Consider the following 22605-nt stretch of genomic DNA (forward strand, 5'->3'; position numbering starts at 1 on the left):
TGCGTTTGGAACAAAAGGAAACGAAAGACCTCTGTTATCTAAAGTCAAAGTCCTATTGTAGATCGTACACCGTTTGCAATGGGTAATAATTATTAAAAAACATGTAGATTTCATTAAAAAATAAGCTTTGGTAACATCCAAGTTTTTGCACCCAACCTTTGCTACACAGCAGGAACACGGATTTTCGTTTTAAGATAAGCGTGTCGATAGGTCCGTGTAAACGTATCAAACTACACGGGTACACGTGAAATATACGTTTATCTGTTATTTTCTAAAAACACGGCGGTTTTGGAAACGGTTTTTAAAACGTTTACACGTATAACTTTAAACGGATATAGAAACACGGATTTGTGCAAAGACCCTAGTTTTTACCTCTCCGAGGGGACAAAGTCCCCTAGGAGGGGTTATACAATCACCGTGTCTGTCTGTCAGGCCTGCGAATGCGTTCGCATTTTCGGGGCAAAGGGTAATCGTTGCGTACGCAGTTACTCGAAATTTCTGCGTTCGCAGTTTCTCGAAGGGTTGGCAAAACCACCGTGTGCCGGTGAGCGTTAACGGATTGATTTGCGGTTGGGTTTGGTTTGGTTTGGTCATTTTACGGTGCTTTTCTAAAAAACCGCTTTGTCTAATGTCCTTTACAAAGTTATAACGTTAGGTACTATAATTTATTCTACATCATTTTTTATATTTATAAATTATATTAATCTTATATTTATAAATTATATAAATCTTATATTTATAAATTATATTAATCTTATATTTATAAATTATATTAATCTTATAATTATAAATTAACTTAATCTTATATTTATAAATTATATTAATCTTATATTTATAAATTATATTAATCTTATATTTATAAATTATATTAATCTTATATTTATAAATTATATTAATCTTATATTTATAAATTATATTAATCTTATATTTATAAATTATATTAATCTTATATTTATAAATTATATTAATCTTATATTTATAAATCATATTAATCGTATATTTATAAATTATATTAATCTTATATTTAATTAAATATTTATAAATTATATTAATCTTGTATTTAATTAAATATTTATAAATTATATTAATCTTGTATTTAATTAAATATTTATAAATTATATTAATCTTGTATTTAATTAAATATTTATAAATTATATTAATCTTGTATTTAATTAAATATTTATAAATTATATTAATCTTGTATTTAATTAAATATTTAAAAATTATATTAATCTTGTATTTAATTAAATATTTAAAAATTATATTAATCTTGTATTTAATTAAATATTTAAAAATTATATTAATCTTATATTTAATTAAATATTTAAAAATTATATTAATCTTATATTTAATTAAATATTTAAAAATTATATTAATCTTATATTTAATTAAATATTTAAAAATTATATTAATCTTATATTTAATTAAATATTTAAAAATTATATTAATCTTATATTTAATTAAATATTTAAAAATTATATTAATCTTATATTTAATTAAATATTTAAAAATTATATTAATCTTATATTTAATTAAATATTTAAAAATTATATTAATCTTATATTTAATTAAATATTTAAAAATTATATTAATCTTATATTTAATTAAATATTTAAAAATTATATTAATCTTATATTTAATTAAATATTTAAAAATTATATTAATCTTATATTTAATTAAATATTTAAAAATTATATTAATCTTATATTTAATTAAATATTTATAAATTATATTAATCTTATATTTAATTAAATATTTATAAATTATATTAATCTTATATTTAATTAAATATTTATAAATTATATTAATCTTATATTTAATTAAATATTTATAAATTATATTAATCTTATATTTAATTAAATATTTATAAATTATATTAATCTTATATTTAATTAAATATTTATAAATTATATTAATCTTATATTTAATTAAATATTTATAAATTATATTAATCTTATATTTAATTAAATATTTATAAATTATATTAATCTTATATTTAATTAAATATTTATAAATTATATTAATCTTATATTTAATTAAATATTTATAAATTATATTAATCTTATATTTAATTAAATATTTATAAATTATATTAATCTTATATTTAATTAAATATTTATAAATTATATTAATCTTATATTTAATTAAATATTTATAAATTATATTAATCTTATATTTAATTAAATATTTATAAATTATATTAATCTTATATTTAATTAAATATTTATAAATTATATTAATCTTATATTTAATTAAATATTTATAAATTATATTAATCTTATATTTAATTAAATATTTATAAATTATATTAATCTTATATTTAATTAAATATTTATAAATTATATTAATCTTATATTTAATTAAATATTTATAAATTATATTAATCTTATATTTAATTAAATATTTATAAATTATATTAATCTTATATTTAATTAAATATTTATAAATTATATTAATCTTATATTTAATTAAATATTTATAAATTATATTAATCTTATATTTAATTAAATATTTATAAATTATATTAATCTTATATTTAATTAAATATTTATAAATTATATTAATCTTATATTTAATTAAATATTTATAAATTATATTAATCTTATATTTAATTAAATATTTATAAATTATATTAATCTTATATTTAATTAAATATTTATAAATTATATTAATCTTATATTTAATTAAATATTTATAAATTATATTAATCTTATATTTAATTAAATATTTATAAATTATATTAATCTTATATTTAATTAAATATTTATAAATTATATTAATCTTATATTTAATTAAATATTTATAAATTATATTAATCTTATATTTAATTAAATATTTATAAATTATATTAATCTTATATTTAATTAAATATTTATAAATTATATTAATCTTATATTTAATTAAATATTTATAAATTATATTAATCTTATATTTAATTAAATATTTATAAATTATATTAATCTTATATTTAATTAAATATTTATAAATTATATTAATCTTATATTTAATTAAATATTTATAAATTATATTAATCTTATATTTAATTAAATATTTATAAATTATATTAATCTTATATTTAATTAAATATTTATAAATTATATTAATCTTATATTTAATTAAATATTTATAAATTATATTAATCTTATATTTAATTAAATATTTATAAATTATATTAATCTTATATTTAATTAAATATTTATAAATTATATTAATCTTATATTTAATTAAATATTTATAAATTATATTAATCTTATATTTAATTAAATATTTATAAATTATATTAATCTTATATTTAATTAAATATTTATAAATTATATTAATCTTATATTTAATTAAATATTTATAAATTATATTAATCTTATATTTAATTAAATATTTATAAATTATATTAATCTTATATTTAATTAAATATTTATAAATTATATTAATCTTATATTTAATTAAATATTTATAAATTATATTAATCTTATATTTAATTAAATATTTATAAATTATATTAATCTTATATTTAATTAAATATTTATAAATTATATTAATCTTATATTTAATTAAATATTTATAAATTATATTAATCTTATATTTAATTAAATATTTATAAATTATATTAATCTTATATTTAATTAAATATTTATAAATTATATTAATCTTATATTTAATTAAATATTTATAAATTATATTAATCTTATATTTAATTAAATATTTATAAATTATATTAATCTTATATTTAATTAAATATTTATAAATTATATTAATCTTATATTTAATTAAATATTTATAAATTATATTAATCTTATATTTAATTAAATATTTATAAATTATATTAATCTTATATTTAATTAAATATTTATAAATTATATTAATCTTATATTTAATTAAATATTTATAAATTATATTAATCTTATATTTAATTAAATATTTATAAATTATATTAATCTTATATTTAATTAAATATTTATAAATTATATTAATCTTATATTTAATTAAATATTTATAAATTATATTAATCTTATATTTAATTAAATATTTATAAATTATATTAATCTTATATTTAATTAAATATTTATAAATTATATTAATCTTATATTTAATTAAATATTTATAAATTATATTAATCTTATATTTAATTAAATATTTATAAATTATATTAATCTTATATTTAATTAAATATTTATAAATTATATTAATCTTATATTTAATTAAATATTTATAAATTATATTAATCTTATATTTAATTAAATATTTATAAATTATATTAATCTTATATTTAATTAAATATTTATAAATTATATTAATCTTATATTTAATTAAATATTTATAAATTATATTAATCTTATATTTAATTAAATATTTATAAATTATATTAATCTTATATTTAATTAAATATTTATAAATTATATTAATCTTATATTTAATTAAATATTTATAAATTATATTAATCTTATATTTAATTAAATATTTATAAATTATATTAATCTTATATTTAATTAAATATTTATAAATTATATTAATCTTATATTTAATTAAATATTTATAAATTATATTAATCTTATATTTAATTAAATATTTATAAATTATATTAATCTTATATTTAATTAAATATTTATAAATTATATTAATCTTATATTTAATTAAATATTTATAAATTATATTAATCTTATATTTAATTAAATATTTATAAATTATATTAATCTTATATTTAATTAAATATTTATAAATTATATTAATCTTATATTTAATTAAATATTTATAAATTATATTAATCTTATATTTAATTAAATATTTATAAATTATATTAATCTTATATTTAATTAAATATTTATAAATTATATTAATCTTATATTTAATTAAATATTTATAAATTATATTAATCTTATATTTAATTAAATATTTATAAATTATATTAATCTTATATTTAATTAAATATTTATAAATTATATTAATCTTATATTTAATTAAATATTTATAAATTATATTAATCTTATATTTAATTAAATATTTATAAATTATATTAATCTTATATTTAATTAAATATTTATAAATTATATTAATCTTATATTTAATTAAATATTTATAAATTATATTAATCTTATATTTAATTAAATATTTATAAATTATATTAATCTTATATTTAATTAAATATTTATAAATTATATTAATCTTATATTTAATTAAATATTTATAAATTATATTAATCTTATATTTAATTAAATATTTATAAATTATATTAATCTTATATTTAATTAAATATTTATAAATTATATTAATCTTATATTTAATTAAATATTTATAAATTATATTAATCTTATATTTAATTAAATATTTATAAATTATATTAATCTTATATTTAATTAAATATTTATAAATTATATTAATCTTATATTTAATTAAATATTTATAAATTATATTAATCTTATATTTAATTAAATATTTATAAATTGTATTAATCTTATATTTAATTACATATTTATAAATTGTATTAATCTTATATTTAATTACATATTTATAAATTGTATTAATCTTATATTTAATTACATATTTATAAATTGTATTAATCTTATATTTAATTACATATTTATAAATTATATTAATCTTATATTTAATTAAATATTTATAAATTATATTAATCTTATATTTAATTAAATATTTATAAATTATATTAATCTTATATTTAATTAAATATTTATAAATTATATTAATCTTATATTTAATTAAATATTTATAAATTATATTAATCTTATATTTAATTAAATATTTATAAATTATATTAATCTTATATTTAATTAAATATTTATAAATTATATTAATCTTATATTTAATTAAATATTTATAAATTATATTAATCTTATATTTAATTAAATATTTATAAATTATATTAATCTTATATTTAATTAAATATTTATAAATTATATTAATCTTATATTTAATTAAATATTTATAAATTATATTAATTTTATATTTAATTAAATATTTATAAATTATATTAATCTTATATTTAATTAAATATTTATAAATTATATTAATCTTATATTTAATTAAATATTTATAAATTATATTAATCTTATATTTAATTAAATATTTATAAATTATATTAATCTTATATTTAATTAAATATTTATAAATTATATTAATCTTATATTTAATTAAATATTTATAAATTATATTAATCTTATATTTATATAAATATTTATAAATTATATTAATCTTATATTTAATTAAATATTTATAAATTATATTAATCTTATATTTAATTAAATATTTATAAATTATATTAATCTTATATTTAATTAAATATTTATAAATTATATTAATCTTATATTTAATTAAATATTTATAAATTATATTAATCTTATATTTAATTAAATATTTATAAATTATATTAATCTTATATTTAATTAAATATTTATAAATTATATTAATCTTATATTTAATTAAATATTTATAAATTGTATTAATCTTATATTTAATTACATATTTATAAATTGTATTAATCTTATATTTAATTACATATTTATAAATTGTATTAATCTTATATTTAATTACATATTTATAAATTATATTAATCTTATATTTAATTAAATATTTTAGTATTTTAATGTAAAATTTGATCGTGATCAGGAATTGCACTCGGATCGCATCGTTACAATGCAGATAGTTCACCGCCGAGCCATTGACTTCCTTTCGGAAAATAAACAAGTTGGCAAGCCAAAATATACCTCTCCTCGGAAGAATTGTCCCTAGTGGTATTAATTTATCGAGATAACCCTTAAAGATATATCTCCGCAATTTAGAGTTATTTGTTAAAAATATTAACCCATTTCTATCCCGCCCGGTATAAAATTTTAATTATAATTAAAATAATTGAGACGAAACGACCAATTTTAATTTATTCAGAATATCATAAGTTAAATAGTTACAACAGTAAGTTAGACGTACTATAACAATGCACAATTGAATTAAACCTTTTTACAGAACAAGTTTATCAGTTAAATATAATACGAAGCAAATTTTATATGAAAGAAATATCTACAGAGGCTTTTTGGAATTACTCTCTTACGAAATACTTGCCGCATCTTTAACGCTCATTTTATTTCAACACTCGCCCTTGATGAAGATACCGTAGATATCTGGTAGTGGACGACTCGTTCACTTCCTGTTGACGTTGTGACGCATACCACATGAAAAAGACCAATGCCGTCCAATTTCCAATATCATATAATGACTCGCACACCCAAGAAATCATTGACTGCGTTAGAAATCGTAGATATCCAAATATCCACACCAAATGTATTTACAAGAAGCAAAAACCTTACCATCAACAAAGCACAGAGAGCCACTTGACGAACCGCCAGCTCTTAAAGCAATTAACGTTAAATTATCTCCTTTGAATTAACAGAACTATATATAGGTCGTTAAAAAAGTGGACCACCCACAGGGTCTACCCTTTAACCCTCTAATCTCGGCTGACTGCGCTAAAACAAGATTTAACCTTTAAAAAATATCAGATTAGGCCTTCATAAATTCATTAATAAAAAAAGACTTTATTACCTATTATGCTTACGATGCCTGTCTTAATTTCAGTGAATCTTAGGAGCTATCGGTGGTTCTGTGGTAGAGCGCTCGACTGCCAAGCCGAATGGTCTGGGTTCGAAACCTGGGTGGCGCATTTATTTTTAATCAATAGAGAAACGCTAAAGTAGAATTTCTTCGATGCAATAATTTCAATTTCAATTCTATTTCAATTAAACCAAAATTTCGTACTCTATTAAATACGCTTCCGATAAAGCTGAAGGTCTAATTTTCAATAAGGCGTAACAAGTGTCGGTGGTTCTGTGGTAGAACGTCCGCCTGTCAATCAGGAGGTCTCGGGTTCAAATCCCGCCCGATGCGATCGCAAATTGATACTAAGACGAATACCGTGTACAACTGGTGGAAACCCTGCCATTGGACGTTGAGAGGTAGCATTACACTCAGCACTCGGTCCGTCCCAAAGTCATTAAGAAGAAGTTGGAGAGAAAACGCCCATATAAACACAACAGACTCAACATGCACATCCATCAGAACACAAACACAACAAATTCAACACTCACAACCTACGCATAAACATTACAAAAACGTAATACACCAAACCGTCACGACGGTGAGCGAAAAAACACCATCCAAACCAAACCGCAAATGCATCCGTTAACGCTCACCGTCGCACGGTGGTTTTGCCAACCCTTTGAGAAACTGCGTACGCAGTGATTACACTTTGCACCGAAAATGCGAACGCGTTCGCAGTCCTGACAGACAGACACACCCACAGACCCACCCACCCACAGACCGACACGGTCGTTGTATAACCCCTCCTAGGGGACTTTGTCCCCTCGGAGAGGTAAAAAGTAAAGGAACCATTATGAGAAGGCGGTTTTTTTTTTCTAAATGGATGAATACAATATCTGTATATATTGTTTATTGAACTTTATTTTTTAATTTTTGTGAACTTGTTAAAGTCTAAATATTTTACGTATAAAATTTTAAAGGACAAATCTTGTTTTAGCGCACTGAGCAGATAAGATAAAGGGTAGAATCCGTTAGTTTTTTTGTAATTTCTTTCGTTTTTTCAGTCTTTTTCTATCTAGTGTATTTAAACTCGGTCGTCATTACTTCGTAATTTATTTTAAACGTTTTCTCGACTGATTAAGATGTTTAATGCAGTTCATCAATTTGGTTCGTTTGTGTTTATTTATAAAAAGCCCTAAATATTCCGTCTACGGTCATTTATTGATATATCAGCTGTCGTTTAGTCAAGTGGCTTTCTGTGCTTTGTGAATGGTAAGTTTTTCGCTTCTTGTTAATTCATTTTATATTGGTGTGGATATTTGGACATCTACGATTCCTAATGCAGTCATTGATTTCCTGGGTGTGCGAGTCATTATATGATATTGAAAATTGGACGGTATTGGTCTTTTTCATGTGGTATGTGTCACAACGTCAACAGGAAGTGTACGAGTCGTCCACTACCAGATATCTATGGTATCTTCATCAAGAGTGTTGAAATAAAATGAGCGTTAAAGATGCGGCAAGTATTTCGTAAGCGAGAAAATTACAAAAAGCCTCTGCGGATATTTCTTTCATTAAAATTTTCTTCGTATTATATTTAACTGATAAACTTATTCTGTAAAAAGGGTTTAATTCAATTGTGCATTGTTATAGTACTCTAACTCACTGTTGTAACTACTTAACTTATGATATTCTGAATAAATTAAAATTGGTCGTTTCGTCTCAATTATTTTAATTATAATAAAAATTTTATACCGGACGGGATAGAACTGGGTTAACATTTTTTACAAATAACTCTAAATTTCGGAGATATATCTTTAAGGGTTATCTCGAGAAATTAATACCACTAGGGACATTTCTTCCGAGGAGAGGTATATTTTGGCTTGCCAACTTGTTATCTCTATACGACCAACGGTTGAAACGTTATCGTGATTCCAAACTTTCGTCGAACATCAGAAATGTTGGGGGTTTTCTATATAGAACGCTTTAGAAGTTAAAGCGAATATAACTTCTAACGCGTTCTTTATGGCAAACCCCCAATATTTATTGTATTCGACGAAAGTTTGGAATCACGATATTTTTCAACCGTTGGTCGTAGAGAGATAAAAACGACCCTTTCTATATACATACCGACCATGACGAATTCAAAAATGCAAGATTCAATGCCGTAGCGCCAATATTTTAAACATGATTGCGAAAATTAAAATAGAATTCTTCGTTGAGTTGTTTCTGACAATTTTGAGTGTGCGTGTTTGTTGCTTTGATGCTCTTTATGCACGCCCAAGATAATTTATCCACTTGACATGATATTTGGCCTGCTGCAGTTTGGCGCTTGCCGTCAGGTTGTACAGGTGTCTTATGATTGCTAACCTTCGTAGATGTTTTGTCACTGAACCTGTGACCGAGGGACCGAAACGCCTGACCTCGCGTTGTCAAGAGACACGACGATTTTGTCTCTCTTTCTACGCCCCCCGCGTTAGTGATCCGATTTCGATTAATTTTTATACATGAATAAAATAGGCTCGTTGATATTTAAACAATATTTATTTAAATAACCAATAAATGAATAAAAATGTTAAAATGTTTAAATAAGTGAATAAGCCTATTATTTAAATAAATACAACTTTTTTTTCAAATAAATTCTTGGTTGCGTAAAAAAAATAATTAAATAAATCAAAATGATATTCTTTTTACCAACTTTTGTTAAATAAATCGGAAAATTTGTTAATAATGAATAAACAATTCCGAGCACTGGGCACGACCTTTAAACTTTAAAGAAGTATTTTAATTTAGTCTTCTTTCTCCACCCGAACGTAAGATACTCACCTAGCTGTAAGCCCGGTCCATATGATATATCTTTACTTCTTCGGTCGTTTCACCCGCGTAATTTCCAGGGCCTGAAACTCCTCGTGTCCAAATTACCTATTCCTTAAAGGCTTTGGATTTTTTCTTCCAGTTTTGCTTTTCCGCAGCGCATATAACCCTGGTGGTGGGCCAACGTGCTCCGCGGTTGGCCTACCACCAGGATATTTGCGTTGCGGAAAAGAAAAACTGGCAAAAGAAATCCTAGACCTTTAAAACGGTATGAAATGCGAGATTTCCGTCACTGACACTCACTATTTCATTTGAAGTGCCGTCATGTCGTCTGACTGTGGCTTTCTACAAAGGCTTTTAGTGGCGTACTTTAGTATGATTCGGAAAATCCAAATATACGATATTCTTTTCCACTTACAAACTTTTCAAATAAAAATACAATACTTTGGGCCTAGGAAAAACGAATGATCATAACTCTATACTATTCTTCAATAAGTAGTGCCTTGGTGAGAGCAACTCACGGAGTGACTTCATCTCGTTATGAACATCGCCCCCTAGCGAGGCGCTGTTAAAGGCAACGCCAGACACGAGTGCGAGCGGACGCAAAATGGCGCCGAAGCCCGTTATGGAGTCTCTTTTGTGACTAGCTCTCAGTAAAGGCATAGCCTGTGAAGACTAAGAAGTGTCATTCTTATGTAACAATATTACAAACTTATGGTATAAACAATTAAGGTTACTTTAAATAATACGCGCGAGCAAAGTCGTCTGTAATCTTTAAATCAAGGAGGATTTAAATTGCTATAAGTCCATTCTAAATTGCTAAGGTTTAGTGCGATAATTTGTTTAAAGGATAGGTGACTTATTAACCGAAATGTACAGAAAGCGCTTTTATTTTTTATATTAATTGTTATAGTACAAAAGTGTTGAAAAAGCGTCGCAATTAATTTTTATTAATGGTCAATGTTACTGAAAATTTTCAACACACTTTTTACAATGAAAATATATTACATATTATTTTGCGGTTTTAAATTGGATTTGAATCTAACAATAAATAGCTGTATTCCCGTATTACGAGTAAAGCTGCCACGTGTTTGAGTGTAATACTACACCTACGGTATCTAGTAATATTACCAGTTACCGAAAACATTCTTTCAATGTCCGCGGAACTTGCAGGAATTGATAAGTACCTTTTTGCTAATCATCGTAACTAGTGAAATACCTATTTAGATAATCACTGAGATAAAGTTAAGTTATAAACGTGTTTTGAAATAAAATATCTTCATGTAGGTTAACTTAGCTTTATGTTAAAAATCGATTTTAACCGTATTTAGAAGGATAATGATAGGTTTAAAAATCCGAATAATTCTTCCAAAAATGCACCTATATTTTTTATTGAAGAGATTATATTTTTTACCCGGTTTGATTGATAGTTCTCCACACGGTGGCGCTATATTATTACTTTGATTTAATTTCCGCGGGAGTTTTGAATAATTATCCTTTTTCTAAGCGTTATTAAAAGGTAACAATGAACTACTTTTTGTGTTTTAACGAAATTTTGTTAACAATTTAACAAAACAAAAAACCGTACCAAAGAAAAAACAAACAAAGTTCAATAAACAATATATACAGATATTGTATTAATCCGTTTAGTAAAAAAACCCGCCTTATTATAATGGTTTTAATATTTTCCCTAAGGAAGTCAATGGCTCGGCGTTGAACTATCCGCATTATTACAATGCGACCCGAGTTCAATTCCTGATCACGATCAAATTTTACATTGAAATACTAAAATATTTAATTAAATATAAGATTAATATAATCTATAAATATTTAATTAAATATAAAATTAATATAATTTATAAATATTTAATTAAATATAAGATTAATATAATTTATAAATATTTCATTAAATACAAGATAAATATAATTTCTAAATATTTAATTAAATATAAGATTAATATAATTTATAAATATTTCATTAAATATAAGATTAAAATAATTTATTAATATTTAAAATGATTTAGAATAAATTATAGTACCTAACATTCGCCAAAGCTGTTTTTTAGAAAAACACCGTAAATTGACAAGCGTTGGTGGCTGAGTGGTTAGAGTAAATCTCTTGCACGAGGCAGCCCCTGGTTCGATTCCCGGCCGGCGCGAATAATTCGCGAATTAATATTAAGACCAATACCGTGTATAATTGGTGGGAACCCTGCCATTGGACGTTGAGAGGTTGCATAACACTCAGCACTCGGTCCGTCCCAAAGTCATTAAGAAGATGATAGAGAGAAAACGCCCATACAAACACAACAGACTCAACATCCACAACCAATCTAACACAAACAAAACAAACTCAACACCCACAACCGTCATAACACGAACTCAACATCCACAACCATCATAACACAAAATCAACAAACCCCACACCCCAACCGTCATAACACGAACTCAACATTACAATAACTAAATACCCAATCAAACTGAGTTAAAACCGTCACGACGGTGGGCGTTAACGAAAAACCACCATCTAAACCAAACCCATCCTCAAAGTAATCCGTTAACGTTCACCGTCACACGGTGGTTTTACCAACACTACGAAAAACTGCGAACGCAGAGATTTCGAGACATTGCGTACATTGATTAACCTTTGCACGGAAAATGCGAACGAGTTCGCAGGGCAGACACACAGACAGAACGGTGAATGTATAACCCCTCCTAGGGGAGAGGTAAAAAGAATAGTTGTTCTGACCCTTTCATAGCTAGTTACTCTTTTTATACTGATATGGTTTACGTCCTCTGACGTTTCTACCTAAAAATGTGCATCGTTTTTTATTCACTTCAAATTCTAGAAAACGGGAAGATGCAAGATTATTTTTTATAAATTTTGAACTTTAACTTTTTTAACTTTATTTATAAAAGAACGATGTTTGCTACTTCATACAGCATAACAATCGCGGTAGTTAGAGGGTAAACACTAGTTTGTTTCAAGGTGTTGTAGATTATGATTTGGACGTGTTATATCGTGTTTGTAATTGGAGGAGTGTAGTCCATAATTAAAAAGGATAAAAAAGCTAAACCCTAATCAAATTTGAAGAAATTAAAAAACTTCTAATAACTCGTACCAATAGGTCTTCGAGCAAACAAAAAGATGTTAATCTCGGATCAATTAGATCTTCGAGTAATAAACTAAATAAAAACTAAAAAAAAGCCAGACATTAAAACGGTAAACCAGTTTCGTTCTATTTGGAACTCATCAATACCGTGCGGGAAATCTGGCTGGCGACTGTTATATCTAAAAGAGGTACTAAGCCTAAGCATTAAAAATTTCAAAACGCGTTGCATAGCAACGGAAAGGCGAAATGGGGGAGTGTGGTGGAAAATAGTATACTATCGAAACTCGCTCGCGACCGTATATGCCAATACGTAGACGCAGATTGTCAACAACAGTAATTGACGCCCTCTTTCGGTTATTTTACCTTCTACATACGGTTACGATACGGTTACGTAACCTCCGGTGGACCACAAGCTTTATTCCGATGGTCAATAGGAATATCAGCCAATATCATGCTTTAGCGCCATCTCTTATTATTTCTAGTAACTTTGCATTGGTCACGATTCTCACGAATGAGTACGTATAATACCAACTTCTAATGATGAGTAACGCTTACTCAAATTGTAAGTTTTACAAACCATTGTTTCGGCTTCAACTGACGTTCCCAGGTCCAAAGCTGAGTCCACACGGGTACTCGGCTATAAAAAAAACATAAACGTACCTCATTTATTGGTGTAGACAGTGTGGCCGAATTGTCTAAGGCGCTGGTTTTAGGCACCAGTCTCTTCGGGGGTGCGGGTTTGAATCCCGCCGCTGTCCTAATTCAATTTTGTTGAAGGTATGTTTTAAAGGCGTGGGAAATTTGTTTTACAGCATTTAGACGATATTTTGGGAAATATAAACCGAAACGAAGGCAGTGTGGCCAAGTGGTCTAAGGCGCTGGTTTTAGGCACCAGTCTCTTAGGGGGCGCGGGTTCGAATCCCGCCGCTGTCATATTTCAATTTTGTAGAAAGTTTGTTTTAAAGGCGTGGTCAATTTGTTTTACAGCATTTAGACGATATTTTGGGAAATATACACCGAAACGAAGGCAGTGTGGCCAAGTGGTCTAAGGCGCTGGTTTTAGGCACCAGTCTCTTAGGGGGCGCGGGTTCGAATCCCGCCGCTGTCATATTTCAATTTTGTAGAAAGTTTGTTTTAAAGGCGTGGGAAATTTGTTTTACAGCATTTAGACGATATTTTGGGAAATATACATCGAAACGAAGGCAGTGTGACCGAGTGGTCTAAGGCGCTGGTTTTAGGCACCAGTCTCTTAGGGGGCGCGGGTTCGAATCCCGCCGCTGTCATATTTCAATTTTGTAGAAAGTTTGTTTTAAAGGCGTGGGAAATTTGTTTTACAGCATTTAGACGATATTTTGGGAAATATAAACCGAAACGAAGGCAGTGTGGCCGAGTGGTCTAAGGCGCTGGTTTTAGGCACCAGTCTCTTAGGGGGCGCGGGTTCGAATCCCGCCGCTGTCATATTTCAATTTTGTAGAAAGTTTGTTTTAAAAGCGTGGGAAATTTGTTTTACAGCATTTAGACGATATTTTGGGAAATATAAACCGAAACGAAGGCAGTGTGGCCGAGTGGTCTAAGGCGCTGGTTTTAGGCACCAGTCTCTTAGGGGGCGCGGGTTCGAACCCCGCCGCTGTCATATTTCAATTTTGTAGAAAGTTTGTTTTAAAGGCGTGGGAAATTTGTTTTACAGCATTTAGACGATATTTTGGGAAATATTAACCGAAACGAAGGCAGTGTGGCCGAGTGGTCTAAGGCGCTGGTTTTAGGCACCAGTCTCTTAGGGGGCGCGGGTTCGAATCCCGCCGCTGTCATATTTCAATTTTGTAGAAAGTTTGTTTTAAAGGCGTGGGAAATTTGTTTTACAGCATTTAGACGATATTTTGGGAAATATAAACCGAAACGAAGGCAGTGTGGCCGAGTGGTCTAAGGCGCTGGTTTTAGGCACCAGTCTCTTAGGGGGCGCGGGTTCGAATCCCGCCGCTGTCATATTTCAATTTTGTAGAAAGTTTGTTTTAAAGGCGTGGGAAATTTGTTTTACAGCATTTAGACGATATTTTGGGAAATATAAATCAAAACGAAGGCAGTGTGGCCGAGTGGTCTAAGGCGCTGGTTTTAGGCACCAGTCTCTTAGGGGGCGCGGGTTCGAATCCCGCCGCTGTCATATTTCAATTTTGTAGAAAGTTCGTTTTAAAGGCGTGGTCAATTTGTTTTACAGCATTAATACGGTATTTTGGGAAATATAAACCGAAACGAAGGCAGTGTGGCCAAGTGGTCTAAGGCGCTGGTTTTAGGCACCAGTCTCTTAGGGGGCGCGGGTTCGAACCCCGCCGCTGTCATATTTCAATTTTGTAGAAAGTTTGTTTTAAAGGCGTGGGAAATTTGTTTTACAGCATTTAGACGATATTTTGGGAAATATAAACCGAAGCGAAGGCAGTGTGGCCGAGTGGTCTAAGGCGCTGGTTTTAGGCACCAGGCTCTTAGGGGGCGCGGGTTCGAAACCCGCCGCTGTCATATTTCAATTTTGTAGAAAGTTTTTTTTAAAGGCGTGGGAAATATGTTTTACAGCCTTTAGACGATATTTTGGGAAATGTAAACCGAAACGAAGGCAGTGTGGCCGAGTGGTCTAAGGCGCTGGTTTTAGGCACCAGTCTCTTAGGGGGCGCGGGTTCGAATCCTGCCGCTGTCATATTTCAATTTTGTAGAAAGTTTGTTTTAAAGGCGTGGGAAATTTGTTTTACAGCATTTAGACGATATTTTGGGAAATATAAACCAAAATGAAGGCAGTGTGGCCGAGTGGTCTACGGCGCTGGTTTTAGGCACCAGTCTCTTAGGGGGCGCGGGTTCGAATCCCGCCGGTGTCATATTTCAATTTTGTAGAAAGTTTGTTTTAAAGGCGTGGGAAATTTGTTTTACAGCATTTAGACGATATTTTGGGAAATATAAATTGAAACGAAGGCAGTGTGGCCGAGTGGTCTAAGGCGCTGGTTTTAGGCACCAGTCTCTTAGGGGCGCGGGTTACAATCCCGCCGCTGTCATATTTCAATTTTGTAGAAAGTTTGTTTTAAAGGCGTGGGAAATTTGTTTTACAGCATTTAGACGATATTTTGGGAATTATAAACCGAAACGAAGGCAGTGTGGCCGAGTGGTCTAAGGCGCTGGTTTTAGGCACCAGTCTCTAAGGGGGCGCGGGTTCGAATCCCGCCGCTGTCATATTTCAATTTTGTAGAAAGTTTGTTTTAAAGGCGTGGGAAATTTGTTTTACAGCATTTAGACGATATTTTGGGAAATATAAACCGAAACGAAGGTAGTGTGGCCGATTGGTCTAAGGCGCTGGTTTTAGGCACCAGTCTCTTAGGGGGCGCGGGTTGGAATCCCGCCGCTGTCATATTTCAATTTTGTAGAAAGTTTGTTTTAAAGGCGTGGGAAATTTGTTTTACAGCATTTAGACGATATTTTGGGAAATATAAACCGCAACGAAGGCAGTGTGGCCGAGTGGTCTAAAGCGCTGGTTTAAGGCACCAGTCTCTTAGGGGGCGCGGGTTCCAATCCCGCCGCTGTCATATTTCAATTTTGTAGAAAGTTTATTTTAAAGGCGTGGGAAATTTGTTTCACAGCATTTAGGCGATATTTTGGGAAATATAAACCGAAACGAAGGCAGTGTGGCCGAGTGGTCTAAGGCGCTGGTTTTAGGCACCAGTCTCTTAGGGGGCGCGGGTTCGAATCCCGCCGCTGTCATATTTCAATTTTGTAGAAAGTTTGTTTTAAAGGCGTGGGAAATTTGTTTTACAGCATTTAAACGATATTTTGGGAAATATAAACCGAAACGAAGGTAGTGTGGCCGAGTGATCTAAGGCGCTGGTTTTAGGCACCAGTCTCTTAGGGGGCGCGGGTTGGAATCCCGCCGCTGTCATATTTCAATTTTGTAGAAAGTTTGTTTTAAAGGCGTGGGAAATTTGTTTTACAGCATTTAGACGATATTTTGGGAAATATAAACCAAAATGAAGGCAGTGTGGCCGAGTGGTCTAAGGCGCTGGTTTTAGGCACCAGTCTCTTATGGGGCGCGGGTTGGAATCCCGCCGCTGTCATATTTCAATTTTGTAGAAAGTTTGTTTTAAAGGCGTGGGAAATTTGTTTTACAGCATTTAGACGATATTTTGGGAAATATAAACCGAAACGAAGGCAGTGTGGCCGAGTGGTCTAAAGCGCTGGTTTTAGGCACCAGTCTCTTAGGGGGCGCGGGTTCCAATCCCGCCGCTGTCATATTTCAATTTTGTAGAAAGTTTGTTTTAAAGGCGTGGGAAATTTGTTTTACAGCATTTAGACGATATTTTGGGAAATATAAACCGCAACGAAGGCAGTGTGGCCGAGTGGTCTAAAGCGCTGGTTTTAGGCACCAGTCTCTTAGGGGGCGCGGGTTCCAATCCCGCCGCTGTCATATTTCAATTTTGTAGAAAGTTTATTTTAAAGGCGTGGGAAATTTGTTTCACAGCATTTAGGCGATATTTTGGGAAATATAAACCGAAACGAAGGCAGTGTGGCCGAGTGGTCTAAGGCGCTGGTTTTAGGCACCAGTCTCTTAGGGGGCGCGGGTTCGAATCCCGCCGCTGTCATATTTCAATTTTGCAGAAAGTTTGTTTTAAAGGCGTGGGAAATTTGTTTTACAGCATTTAGACGATATTTTGGGAAATATAAACCGAAACGAAGGTAGTGTGGCCGAGTGATCTAAGGCGCTGGTTTTAGGCACCAGTCTCTTAGGGCGCGTGGGTTCGAATCCCGTCGCTGTCATATTTCAATTTTGTAGAAAGTTTGTTTTAAAGGCGTGGGAAATTTGTTTTACAGCATTTAGACGATATTTTGGGAAATATAATCCGAAACGAAGGCAGTGTGGCCGAGTGGTCTAAGGCGCTGGTTGGATTCGCGTTTGGTTTTTTGGAGAGTGCGGTTCGTTTTTCTTTGCTCTCCTCGCGCGCTCGCTAAGCCTTAGTTCCTAACATTTTGTTTGCTAAATTTATAATTTACTAATCCGCGCAGTTTCTTTTTTCGGCTTCCTTGCCCTCCTGGGTTTTCGTCTGAAATCCAGGATGGATATTTTTAAACGCTTTTTAACCTGCGCTAACCAAGATATAACAGAAGATGATGTTATTACGGCGATCCACCTGGCTTTTGGGTTGGAGGCCATCTCGTCGGTGGTTCCAACTACAGGAGGTTTTTTTGTCACGTTTGTCTCTATCAAGGACGCCGAGGTTTGCGTTTTGCAGGGAATTTATATTAATGAAGAAGTCTATTGCCGTGTCGAATGTTGTTGTTAAGGTAGTGGTAGCCTAGTTCTTTTTTTGGTTTACCGGGATTTATTGCTGACGAGGCTTTGATGGAGAAATTGCGAAGTATGAGCTGTGAGCTAAAGGGAGAGATCGTATGGGCGAAGAATAAGAATAATATTTACACGGGAGTTAGACGTGTGAAGGTGGCGTTACCGGAAGGGGTTTCGTCACTTCCCTGTCGCATTAAACTTAAGGACATGATGGGGGTGGAGTTCTTTTACGAAGTCTAGCATGATCGCCAAGGCCGGGTCTGTAACGGGTGTTTGGCTTCCGATCACATATACAAGGACTGTCCTAAGTTTGTTTGTTTCGGTTGCGAGCAACAGGGCCACACCGTTCGTAATTGTCATCAGCGGGCTGGTAATGATAATTCCGCTGATAAGTCAGAGGGCGTTGCGCCACAGGATACGGCCTACGTGGGTGTTAGTAAACCGGATGCTGCGATAATAAATCGTTCTTCTAAATTTAAACAGAGCCGTAGGCCTAACAGCAAGCGTCATCATTCAACGGACGATGGTGACGTAATTTCGTTTCCGTATCGCCGAAAGAGTTCCTCTACTTTTAAGTCCTCCCGCCTGACCGGTAAGCTTGCCTCTACGCCCAATTTGCCTCCTGGTGACGACTCTGACCCCATGGGGTCCTGAGGGCAGCAGTCTGATGGAGTTTTGGAAGATCACAACATGGTATAATTAATATGGCGTAACGTTTTTTATCGCTAAATGTTAATGGATTGCGTGATAAGACGAAAATGGAACATGTAATAGCTTTTATAAAGGACTATGATCTCGTTTTTTTACAAGAAACAGACTGGCTCCCGGAACATGTAGCTATTTTTAAAACGTATTTTAGAGGTAAAGTTTTTATTGACCTGGATTTAAATAATGGAGGTTTTTGCGGTGTTGCAACTTTAATACGGCCAGGAATAGACGTCTTACCCCGCCGGGTGGTAGGTACATCAAAATACGGGGCGTTTTTTATTGACCTCATTGGAAATAGATGATACCTGTATCGACCATCTTAATGTTTACGCTCCAAATGACGCAGCCACCCGATCGACCTTTTTTAAAGAAATCGCCGATATTTGTAGTACGCTTCATCGGCATTTTATTTTTGGCGATCTAAATGATGTCATGAACCCTTCAATGGACCGGCGCCCGGCAAATTTTCGCCGGGACCCGCTTTATTCGTTACCAACCATGTCTGGCGAACTTTCATTGGTCGATGTTTGGCGTCACTACCATCCTTCGCAATTTGAATATTCGCGGGCTGGATTTGTTTTTGGGCGATATTTATTCTCCCGAATAGACTACTTTTTCGATCGGCAGCCCGAACTAGCTCTTTTATCTCGTTGCACTTACATGGTTTCTCCTTTTTCTGATCATAAAGCCCTCATAGTGCAAATTGATCTGTCTGGTTCTCCGAGAGGGCCGGGAACTTGGGCTTTTAATTCCTCTTTGTTGGAGAATGATAACTTTCTCACTGGTTGTACTCGTATAGTGGAACGAAGCCAAACCTCACTTGACTACCGGGAAGATATTTTTCGGTGGTATGAAGATTTGAAAATATCTTTTGCGTGATTACGCTATTTTTTACTCCAAACATTTGGCCTCGCATCGTCGCGCGCATAAAACCAAATTGTAAATAGAGATTAATGCTTACCTTGCTCGTCGGAATTTGTCAGTTGATGAAGAAACCAAACTTATTGCTTTGACGGAATCCCTTTCCCAAGTTACCGCCCATGAGTTCGTTGGTGCCGCAGTTCGTGCGAAAGCCCAGCACCTTTTAGCCGACGAAAAACCTACTGCTTTTTTTCTGCGCCTCGAAAATTTTCGGCAGAGGAAAAAAACGATTCAGTCGCTTACATTGTCCAGTGGCGAGATCACCCGCGACGGTACCACTATTCGTCAGAATATTTTTGAATACTATGCGAGGCTCTATGCTAAGGCAACGGTAGATCCCGTAGCTGGCGGGATTTTTTCTTCCTTGGTACAGGGAAGAGTATCAGAAGACAAACGGCGGAGCCTGGACAATACCATTGTCTGGTTGGAGATTGTTACGGCCTTAAAATCAATGAAGCGGGGGAAAAGCCCTGGCCGCGATGGCTTCACAGTCGAGTTTTGGTCATTTCTCTTGCCTTTAGTCGAGGAAGGTTTTCTTCGGGTTTTGGCCACGATGGCTCGGGATGGTGTACTGCCCGTACAATGACTGAGGGTCTGATTTTGCTTGTCCCCAAGTCTGGCGATCTCACTTTTTTGTCGTCTTGGCGTCCTATATCGCTGCTCAATGTAGACTTTAAAATACTCGCGAAGGTCTTTGCTAATAGGCTGGCACCTCTTTTGCCAGATATAATTTCTCCATGCCAGACGGGAGCGGTGAGAGCCCGGGACATATCGCAGACGCCTCGCTTCTTGCTGGATGCGTCTGACCTTTTATCGGCAACAAACGCACCAGGAGTTTTGTTAAACCTGGATTTGGAGAAGGCATTTGATCAAGTGGACTGGTCCTTTTTGTTTGAAGTGCTTCGCAGTATGGGCTTTGGTGCTTTTTTCCTCAAATGGATTCAAGCCTTTCTAGTCCACGCCAAATCTTTGACGGATTTTTTCCCCCTGCGCCGTTCAGTTCGCAAGGGTTGCCCGCTTAGTCCCCTCCTCTATATTCTTTCGACAGAACCACTTTTCGCTGCGCTGTTGCGCAATCCGGCTATTCCACGGCTCCCGATGTTTGGTACCGGCCACTTACCTTTGTATGGACGATAATACGATTCTAACCAGTTCGACTGATGGTATGGTCGAGGCTATTCATGAATACGAGCGGTATGGTCGAGCGTCCGGAGCCAAATTAAACGTAAAGAAATGTCAGGCGCAGTGGCTTGGGTCGTATCGCAATCGCCTTCCGATGGTGATCTCTGGGGTGTCCATAAGTGGCGCCCCACTGAAGATTTTGGGGATATATTTAACGAACGATGGTCAAGAATTGCTCCGTCTTAACTGGAAACCCCGAATGGACAAGTTCTCCGGCACTTTACGTTCGTGGAAACAACGTCGTCTTACGTTAACGGGCAAAATTGTCGTCATTAACGTGCTAGCGGCTTCCACGCTTTGGCATACTCTGAGCTCGGTAGATTTGCCATTAGCCTGGGCACAAAGATTTAAAACGGCGATGATGGATTTTATTTGGGGTCCTGGCATGCGTCACGTGGATTACCAAACAGTCATTCGTCCGAAATCTGAAGGGGGGGTACGGCCTCGTAGATTTCCAGCTGAAAAACCTCGCGTTCCGTTTAAAAGAAATTAAGGGCTTTATCGGCGACTCCTCTGATTCCGCGATGAAGGACGTCCCACGGTTTTTGCTCTCCTTTTATGGCGGTTATGAGGGCATTGGCTTTCAAGTCTTTCGGCTTCAGTTCGACCAGAAACTATTACCAAGGATGGTTCCCCGGTATCGCAGTATTGTTACCGCGTGGAACAGATTACTTGTCGCCAATGAATGGACTGTTTTACCGCACGCGAATCCTGTCTTTGAGCCGATTTTTCTGAACCCGCGAGTTACCGGTTTTTCCGCGTCGGCGCAAGAGAGAGTTACTTTCGCGCGCGCGGGGCTCGTTCTCGTGAGAGATATAACGTATGAGGTCATCCCAAGTTTCCTCCCTCATACCGTCATCTTGGACATGGTTTCATCGGTTCGACCGCGTTTACTGGATCGGTCAATACTTTCGCTCTATCATAAGATGTTGCGGCTCATTCCACCGGCCTGGGCTCATTTTGTGGACTCTTTGGATATTCTGGTTCATGAGCCACCGGTTTCCGAATTGGTTCGGGTCA

At 31.1% G+C, this 22605-nt stretch overlaps 16 non-coding genes across 16 annotated transcripts; all 16 read left to right on the forward strand.

The window, feature by feature from the left end:
• The first annotated feature begins 14317 nt into the window (after positions 1-14317).
• Positions 14318-14399, forward strand: TRNAL-UAG (transfer RNA leucine (anticodon UAG)). The gene has a single exon. It is a non-coding gene; the product is annotated as a tRNA-Leu (tRNA).
• Positions 14400-14492: 93 nt separating this feature from the next.
• On the forward strand, positions 14493-14574 carry TRNAL-UAG (transfer RNA leucine (anticodon UAG)). Its single transcript has one exon. It is a non-coding gene; the product is annotated as a tRNA-Leu (tRNA).
• Positions 14575-14667: 93 nt separating this feature from the next.
• On the forward strand, positions 14668-14749 carry TRNAL-UAG (transfer RNA leucine (anticodon UAG)). The gene has a single exon. It is a non-coding gene; the product is annotated as a tRNA-Leu (tRNA).
• A 93-nt stretch (positions 14750-14842) lies between these two features.
• TRNAL-UAG (transfer RNA leucine (anticodon UAG)) lies at positions 14843-14924 on the forward strand. The gene has a single exon. It is a non-coding gene; the product is annotated as a tRNA-Leu (tRNA).
• Positions 14925-15017: 93 nt separating this feature from the next.
• On the forward strand, positions 15018-15099 carry TRNAL-UAG (transfer RNA leucine (anticodon UAG)). The gene has a single exon. It is a non-coding gene; the product is annotated as a tRNA-Leu (tRNA).
• A 93-nt stretch (positions 15100-15192) lies between these two features.
• On the forward strand, positions 15193-15274 carry TRNAL-UAG (transfer RNA leucine (anticodon UAG)). Its single transcript has one exon. It is a non-coding gene; the product is annotated as a tRNA-Leu (tRNA).
• Positions 15275-15367: 93 nt separating this feature from the next.
• Positions 15368-15449, forward strand: TRNAL-UAG (transfer RNA leucine (anticodon UAG)). The gene has a single exon. It is a non-coding gene; the product is annotated as a tRNA-Leu (tRNA).
• Positions 15450-15542: 93 nt separating this feature from the next.
• Positions 15543-15624, forward strand: TRNAL-UAG (transfer RNA leucine (anticodon UAG)). Its single transcript has one exon. It is a non-coding gene; the product is annotated as a tRNA-Leu (tRNA).
• Positions 15625-15717: 93 nt separating this feature from the next.
• TRNAL-UAG (transfer RNA leucine (anticodon UAG)) lies at positions 15718-15799 on the forward strand. The gene has a single exon. It is a non-coding gene; the product is annotated as a tRNA-Leu (tRNA).
• Positions 15800-15892: 93 nt separating this feature from the next.
• Positions 15893-15974, forward strand: TRNAL-UAG (transfer RNA leucine (anticodon UAG)). Its single transcript has one exon. It is a non-coding gene; the product is annotated as a tRNA-Leu (tRNA).
• Positions 15975-16067: 93 nt separating this feature from the next.
• Positions 16068-16149, forward strand: TRNAL-UAG (transfer RNA leucine (anticodon UAG)). Its single transcript has one exon. It is a non-coding gene; the product is annotated as a tRNA-Leu (tRNA).
• A 442-nt stretch (positions 16150-16591) lies between these two features.
• Positions 16592-16673, forward strand: TRNAL-UAG (transfer RNA leucine (anticodon UAG)). Its single transcript has one exon. It is a non-coding gene; the product is annotated as a tRNA-Leu (tRNA).
• Positions 16674-16941: 268 nt separating this feature from the next.
• On the forward strand, positions 16942-17023 carry TRNAL-AAG (transfer RNA leucine (anticodon AAG)). Its single transcript has one exon. It is a non-coding gene; the product is annotated as a tRNA-Leu (tRNA).
• Positions 17024-17116: 93 nt separating this feature from the next.
• On the forward strand, positions 17117-17198 carry TRNAL-UAG (transfer RNA leucine (anticodon UAG)). The gene has a single exon. It is a non-coding gene; the product is annotated as a tRNA-Leu (tRNA).
• A 268-nt stretch (positions 17199-17466) lies between these two features.
• TRNAL-UAG (transfer RNA leucine (anticodon UAG)) lies at positions 17467-17548 on the forward strand. Its single transcript has one exon. It is a non-coding gene; the product is annotated as a tRNA-Leu (tRNA).
• A 443-nt stretch (positions 17549-17991) lies between these two features.
• TRNAL-UAG (transfer RNA leucine (anticodon UAG)) lies at positions 17992-18073 on the forward strand. Its single transcript has one exon. It is a non-coding gene; the product is annotated as a tRNA-Leu (tRNA).
• Positions 18074-22605: the final 4532 nt, after the last annotated feature.

The sequence above is a fragment of the Leiobunum rupestre genome, chromosome 2 (genome assembly GCF_980474605.1).
Source record: "Leiobunum rupestre chromosome 2, qqLeiRupe1.1.hap1, whole genome shotgun sequence".
In the NCBI taxonomy this organism is placed as follows: Eukaryota; Metazoa; Arthropoda; class Arachnida; order Opiliones; family Sclerosomatidae; genus Leiobunum; species Leiobunum rupestre.